The sequence below is a fragment of the Mastomys coucha genome, unplaced genomic scaffold, assembly GCF_008632895.1.
Source record: "Mastomys coucha isolate ucsf_1 unplaced genomic scaffold, UCSF_Mcou_1 pScaffold14, whole genome shotgun sequence".
Classification (NCBI taxonomy): domain Eukaryota; kingdom Metazoa; phylum Chordata; class Mammalia; order Rodentia; family Muridae; genus Mastomys; species Mastomys coucha.
Genome location: NW_022196896.1, coordinates 75561973 through 75569297, shown reverse-complemented (window position 1 = coordinate 75569297; position 7325 = coordinate 75561973).

Sequence of the window (7325 nt, the reverse complement as noted above, 5' to 3'; positions counted from 1 at the left end):
AGAAGAAGAAGAAGAAGAAGAAGAAGAAGAAGAAGAAGAAGAAGAAGAAGAAGAAGAAGAAAAGCATTTACCTTAAATTGCATATTATTTGATTCAGCTCATTTCACAGTTTTGGGTCTCCAAAGAACCTGGGTTGGCAGCTGAAGGGCAGGGCTGTTAGGTGGCACCAACCTATGGGCTCACAGATTGACCAGTTCCTTCCAGAAAGCCTCAACACACACACACACACACACACACACACACACACACACACACACACACACACACACACACCTTGTTCATGAATTCCAAGCTGCTTGGACTCCTTTTTCTTGGTAAAGCAGTCCTCAATGTTAGGCAGTGACCTCCGTGGAACCAGCAGCCGCCTATTTTCCTGCACGTGGCTTCAATTGATCTGGTTTGAGTAATTTCACAGCGAGGTAATTACATCAACAGGTTAGCTCAGGTTTTGTGTAGACTGAGAAATTGTTTTGCATGGTGTAGCTTTAGTGTGGGCCATCTTTCCTATACACACACACACACACACACACACACACACACACACACACACACCCTCTGGGAAGTATTTACATTTTAATTAGGAGTTTTTAACCCTACCCCCACCCCCCTTTACTCAGTCAGGCCCAGGCCGCTTACTTTCTTTCTCCTGGCAGCTTCAGAGGAAACGGTTTAGGTTGCCTTGTCTTGCCAAGCCACTGAACCAAAGTGCAGTGCCTTGCAGAAGCTCAAAATCAAGTCCTCATTCATCAAATTTGCTTCTTGTCCAGGCTTTTTCATGGGGATCATGAAATGAGCTGCTTTCTGTAACAAGTAGGCCATTACCTACTCCTTTTCTCTGGGGGAAGCAACATTTTAATATAGCACATATATACAGCATTCATTGAACTTATTCGGGAAGTGAGTTTATTTTTGGTGTATCTTCTCAGACAAGTTTATGCTCTTAATCATTTAATCCTTATCTTTATTTACAAGAAATACTAGGAGGTAGTGGCACATGCCTTTAATCCCAGCACTTGCACTTGGGAAGCAGAAGCAGGAGGATCCTTATGAGTTTGAGGCCAGCGTGGTCTACAGATCTAGTTCCAAAATAGCCAGGGCTATTACTCAGAGAAACCCTGTCTCAAAGAAAAAGGAAAGAAATACTGTTAAAAATTATCCAGTCCCATCCGCCTGCTACAACAGACAGAAAGCATTTCCTTGATGGCACACAGCTGTCGCTAAGCCTTAGTTTTTGGACTATGTGCTGACAGCCGCAAGGGCTCCAGATCAGAAGGACTGCTGTTCTCAGCATTAGCTTGTCCCGCAACTGGTGTCCCTTGTACCCTAGCTCTGGCTTTGTGTCTTCCTGTTTCTTTCTCTTCTCACTTGTTATTTCTAATCTGCCACGAGTTAGGAAATGACTTCAGTGTGTTTCCTAGAACTATGGGCTAGACCACCCTGTTCCTAGAATTCAGTGCCTGGTATAACACTTTACAAGTGAACTTCATAACCGTCAGCGCGTGCTTGCTATTAGTTAGGATGCTTACAGCTACAAATAACTCACGAGAGCTTCAACATAGGAATATATTTTCCCCTAGCTCTGTCTCCTCCTCGTGGTTGGGTTCATCCTCCAGGGAGTAGCAATATGACTTGGCGGTCTGGAACACATCAGAGTTCCAAAAATGGAGAGATGACAGCAACGACTATACCTCTTCCCAGGTAAAAGCAGCTGTTTCCCAGCTGACTACCTATTCCAGGCCCAATGTTACCCTCTTCTAAACTCACCACTGGCTTGGAATCTAGAATTCTTGGGACCAGCGTAGGCCTAATTGGAATGCCCTTAAGAAAAAAAAAAAGAAAAGAAAAGAAATGACACTGGAAGTGAACCAGTGCTTGCTAGAAATGGGCTATTCTTCTGCTGATCTCCAAAAATAGCTTCCCAGGCTTCGAAGCTGTGTCTGCAAGTGGCTCACATTTGGAGCAGATCACTTTTAGAAATGTCAAGAGCTGTGGGAGATAAAATTGAATAGTTACCAGGGACATTTAGTTGGCATAAACATAGAACTGGAGACAAGGTTTGGTGTGGATCCTATGTGACTATCATGGCACTTGAGTTAGTCAATAGAACATAAGTCTGCATAGTGCATCACACACCAAAAAAAAAAAAAAAAAATGTTCAAAACACAGAGGAAAGCATGGCAAATGTGACCTTGGATTTCTATGCTGGACCGGAATCCTTCCAACAGTCGTAGGCAAGTGTGTCAAGCAGCGGTAATGGCCCATTCTTCTCAGGGAACATTACAAAGGTTATTTCACAGATACTTCAGTGTTAAGTCACATCATAACACCTTATTTCCTTGGATTAGGATGAGTTGGAGCATGAAAGCTCCATCCCTCTCCACAAAGCTCATTACACAATGTACTAACTGGCCACACAAAGTAATGAAATGGACAAGGACTTATTTTTGGTCCAATTTCCACTTGGTCAAACTGCGTACACTTGCTACTATGTCTGCTTTCTCCCTAAGCATATGCAGAATGTGGTTCTTGCTCATGCCTGAAAGATTAGAGTGACCTAGAGTGTTACAAGGACATATTCTAGAATGCAGACTGGCTCTGGAAAGCATCAGTTTCACCTCCCACTCCAGAACCTTTGTAAACTGTCAGTACATCAAGCCCTGAGAAGCAATGCCAAGATGTCTCAGATTTCAAAAAACATAGCAGTTGATTTGATCAGACCAATTTATCCAAGTGAAACTTCAACAAATACAGTTTGGCCAAAACCAAAGTATTTGTAGTTTAGTTTAAAATTTATTTTAGGCCAGGTTGTGGTGGCAGTGCAAGCCTTTAATCCTAGCACTTGGGAGGCAGAGGCAGGTGGATTTCTGAGTTCAAGATCAGCCAGGTCTACAGAGTGAGTTCCAGGATAGCCAGGGCTACACAGAGAAACCCTGTCTCAAAACACCAAAAAAAAAAAATATATAAAACATATATATATATATATATATATATATATATATATATTTAAAGGCAATTTGTTCAACAGAACAATTATTACAAGTAATACTTACACAAAATGGGTAAGCACAGGTAGTTTCTTCTGCATGCTAGTAACTTAGGAGTTAATATAATTACACATTAATCCTAATTAGAGATATGTCATAGAGTGTATCACTTTCTGTGCATCAAGTATTTCATTTGACTCTTATATTTGGTTCCCTTTACCAGTTGTTTATGCTTTCAGAAATTAGAAAAAAAATCATAAAACAACATTATATACCTGGAGTAACCTACATAATCAACATAAGTATACTGAAAAAAAAATAGAAGTAACAGATTTTTTAAATACATTTTCTTATTTCTCTTTAATTTATTATTTAATTTTTCTTACTTTTTCTTCTGGTATATCAGTAATGCTATGAAATATTGAGAAAATTGAAAATGGGCTAAGGAGATGCTCCATCAGTAAACTGGTACCTTGACATTATAAAGCCTGAGCTCAGGCCCCCAAAGCCATGTACAAAGGACAGGAATAGGCCAGAGAGGTGACTCATAGGTTAAGAGGCCTGGTGCCTAATAAGGTGAGTTCAAGTTCTAATGCCGACTCTCAAAAGTTGTCCTCTGACATCCACATGAACCCCATGGCTTGGCAGATACATATGCACATGTGCATGTGTGTGCACATATACATGCTCCCACACATATGAACACAGGCACATACATGCCACACACACACAAACACACACACACACACACACAAAAGCAGAAAATAGAGCCATGCAAAGAAAAATACATTATAAGTTACCCTAACCAGTTTACCTTGAAACTTTTTCTGGATCTTTATTTTTTTAATATTTATTTATTTTATTTATATAAGTACACTGTAGCTGTCTTCAGACACACAAGAGGCCATTGGATCTCATTCCAGATGGTGGTGAGCCACCATGTGGTTGCTGGGAATTGAACGCAGGACCTTTGAAAGAGCAGTCAGTGTTCTTAACCACAGTGACATCTCTCCAGCCCCTGGATCTTTTTTAATGTTCATACATATGCATGTGCACATGCATCTGAGCCCTACAAAATTGGACCATGTCATACTGCTTTCTAAGCCCCAACAGAAACTATCACGTAAGGCACTGACTTTTGATCCGTGAATATTCTGTTGGTCAGGAGCAAATTCAGAGCTTAGTTGTAAGCAGTGGAAACACAGGTGAGTTAGGGGCACAATACTTCCCCACAGCCGATGATAGCCACTAATATCTTTCAGACTTAGCTTCCATCAGTTTGGAATTTTAAGAATATGGTCCTTTGGGGGAATTTTCTGAGACAGGGTCTTGAGTTCCCATTGCTTGTGACCCAAGGACTTGAGCAAATCACTGGGAGAGTCTGGGTTCGTTCAGGCTTCGGTGAGGCCAAACTTCCAATATCATTCTGTCTGCAACATCTCATCAGTCATTTCCAAACCATTTGCTCTGAGGCAGCCAACATCTGGATGTCCACATCAAGCCACACCATGGGCCTTCTTCCAAAAGAGGATGTCGGGTGACTTTCACAAATACAGTCAACAAAAGAAAAGCAAGAGAAGGTGGAACTGCATACACAGGATCCCTGTTTCACACTTATAGATGGTTTGGGTCTAGTGTTAATTCAAAACAAAAACTCTAAAAAATACACACACCCTAAAATATTTGGTCCAGTTCCTTTGGAAGGAAACCTCTACCCCAGATTAGGAAGAGCCAAACCACTATACATAAGTACTACACCCAGAGAAAAGGAGAGAGGAAGATGATGATAGAGAATTGAAAGATCAGGGGAGAAAGAATTTGAGAGTTAGAACACCACAGTCATGCCCTAGGGGTCTAAAGTTTCTATAACTGAGCTCTCCTGTGATTAAGAAAGAATACCGCTGTTCCAAATTACCTGTCCTCCAGGCGGAGCTTGCACTTCCTGGCTCAGCACGGAGTCCGGGGCACTCTCGGCCCTCCATGTCGTGATCCAATCAAATTACCTGTCCTCTAAAAGCATGTACTAAGAGGAAATGTAAAACATTTCCTGAATGAGTCTGGAAGAAACTTTTTTGTAGGTTTTCTCAGTGTGACAGATAGTGCATCAGTCAAGCTTGCTAATGCAAGCCTATAATCTCAAGTTTTGTGGGAGGCTGAGGCAGGAGAATAACAAGTTAAAACTTTGCCTAGTCTACAGGAAAAAATTCAAGGCCAGCCTGGCCAACTTATTGACACTGGCTCAAAATAAAAGGTCGGAAGGTAGCTGGGGATGTAGCTCAGCCACTGAACATCTGCCTGCCTCAGGTACAGCCCGAGGCTCGTCTCTAACCCTGGGTAAAGGTGATGAGTGTGTGCCATACTCTTAAGATACTAACCACAAATAAAATGGTGTCCCATAGGAGCATTCAGGATCCAGGGCTTTGAACGGAGAATCAGGGAAAGATAATTGTGGGTAGGAAATATTAATTTATTCCCTGCTCACGGAAGCTTTGAAGAAATGAAATCCTAAGGAGGATAAGATGAAGCCATAAGCCTGCTTCTCAAAATTAGTCAAGACTGAAAAACAGACAGACAGACTCAAGGCAAGTGAACCTTTAAGGAAACCAGAGCAGCATGAAGTCCCTTCAACAGGCACACTATGCTCCAGGGGGCCATAGCACCTGGGCCAGTCAGTGTGTAGCTTTGTCAGTCAAAGGAGGAGGGCAAGCCCTGCAGCCCCAGCAAAACCTTAAGGTAGTGAAAATACGTCTGTTTGCTTCCCTCTTCTAGCCTTCTCCTACCCCAACTTCAAGGGAGGCTCCACCCAGGTTTTCAAGGGATGAAAATCATGCTGAACTCGTGAGGCCCAGCCCTGTCTAGAGGAGGATTGCTTAGGATACAGTCCTAGCACTTGGAAATAGAGAAGTAAACCCTCTAAGCCACAGAACCCAATGGCTCTTGGGCAGACTTAGCACATAAGAAAGAAAAATGATCTCATAGCCCTTCTAGCACAAGTTCAATTCTATTCTGAAGAGCCTTTGAGCAGCATCAGGGGCCTGTTCCATTTAAAGACCTAGAGTATTCTCATGTCTTTTAACCCAAGAGCTCTAAGCCTTATTTGGGATTACTTGTTTGCTCTCTAGTGTGAAGGAAGCTTTATGAACAGTCCATCACCTTAACCACTTAGCTGCCTCATCTCACTGAAGGAAATTTTAAAATGGAAGCAGCCCTTCATGAGGCCACTAGGGTAGACGAAGCATATAAACATCCAAGCTTCCTGGTGACAAGCATAGAACTTGAAGTGAATTCATGATAAGCACAGACTCCCTAGCTCAGTGACCCTCTCTCTTCATCTCTCTTCCGTCTGCCTCAAGACACAGACATGTGAGATCTCTCCCTTCAGTAACTTCTCAGTTCTGTGCTTCTGCCTGAGGCCTCTCCCTCCTGTGGCTCCAGCCCAAGCATGATGACACACAGCCTTCCCACCCTGGGAGGTCATCAACCAGCTTCCAGAAACCTGCTTCCTTTGAGAGTGGATGGCTTACTGCTGCAATGGGGGTGGGGGGAGCTAAAATCTTAAAAGCCACTGCTGCTGGATCATGATATAAGACACTCAGGAAAGGAAGTTGAGGATCCATGAGATTTAATCCAAGGTTCTCATTTATTGCCACCATTATAAATTATATATTATAGATATGCTACTCATATCTAGCCCACATAAATACCACCCAAGTGATGTGGCTTCTCTTATGCCACATTCAAGCAAAAAGAAAACTATAGTCCTTCCAGAAGTACCCATACTAACAGGAGTAGAAGACAGGTATCAGAGAAGTCTTTTATTGAAATTATTTACAGATATGATAAAACTAAGAAAGCCCCAGTTGACTTTGTAAGCTTTTCTTACTATTATAAAATAATATCGGAATATATCAATACAGAGGAAAACATCTCATAAACATTATCCACACAACTATGAAATTTTGCTTACATATTTTCATAGCAACAACTTCTTAATGAGAAATAGACTCTCCCCACCCTTTTCCTTCCATCCAGAAATCAGTCATTGTTTTGATAGCCACAGTCAACTGAAAACATTCTGTCTGTCAAGTTGGTAAAAAACTTTGAGGGGAAAAAAGTTCTATTTTAAGACTGAATGACAGCTCTATGCAGAGACATCCACTTCTGGAGGAATTTTTGTTTTTAATAGTGTGTGTGATGGTTTTTGAAAAAAGCATTTGGGACCAAGCATGGTGGTACACACTTCTAGTCCCAGCACTTTGGAGCCTGAAGCAGTTGGATCTCTGTGAGTTTGTGACCAACCTAGTCTACATAGTGAGTTCCAGGCCATCCAGGTGGATCTCT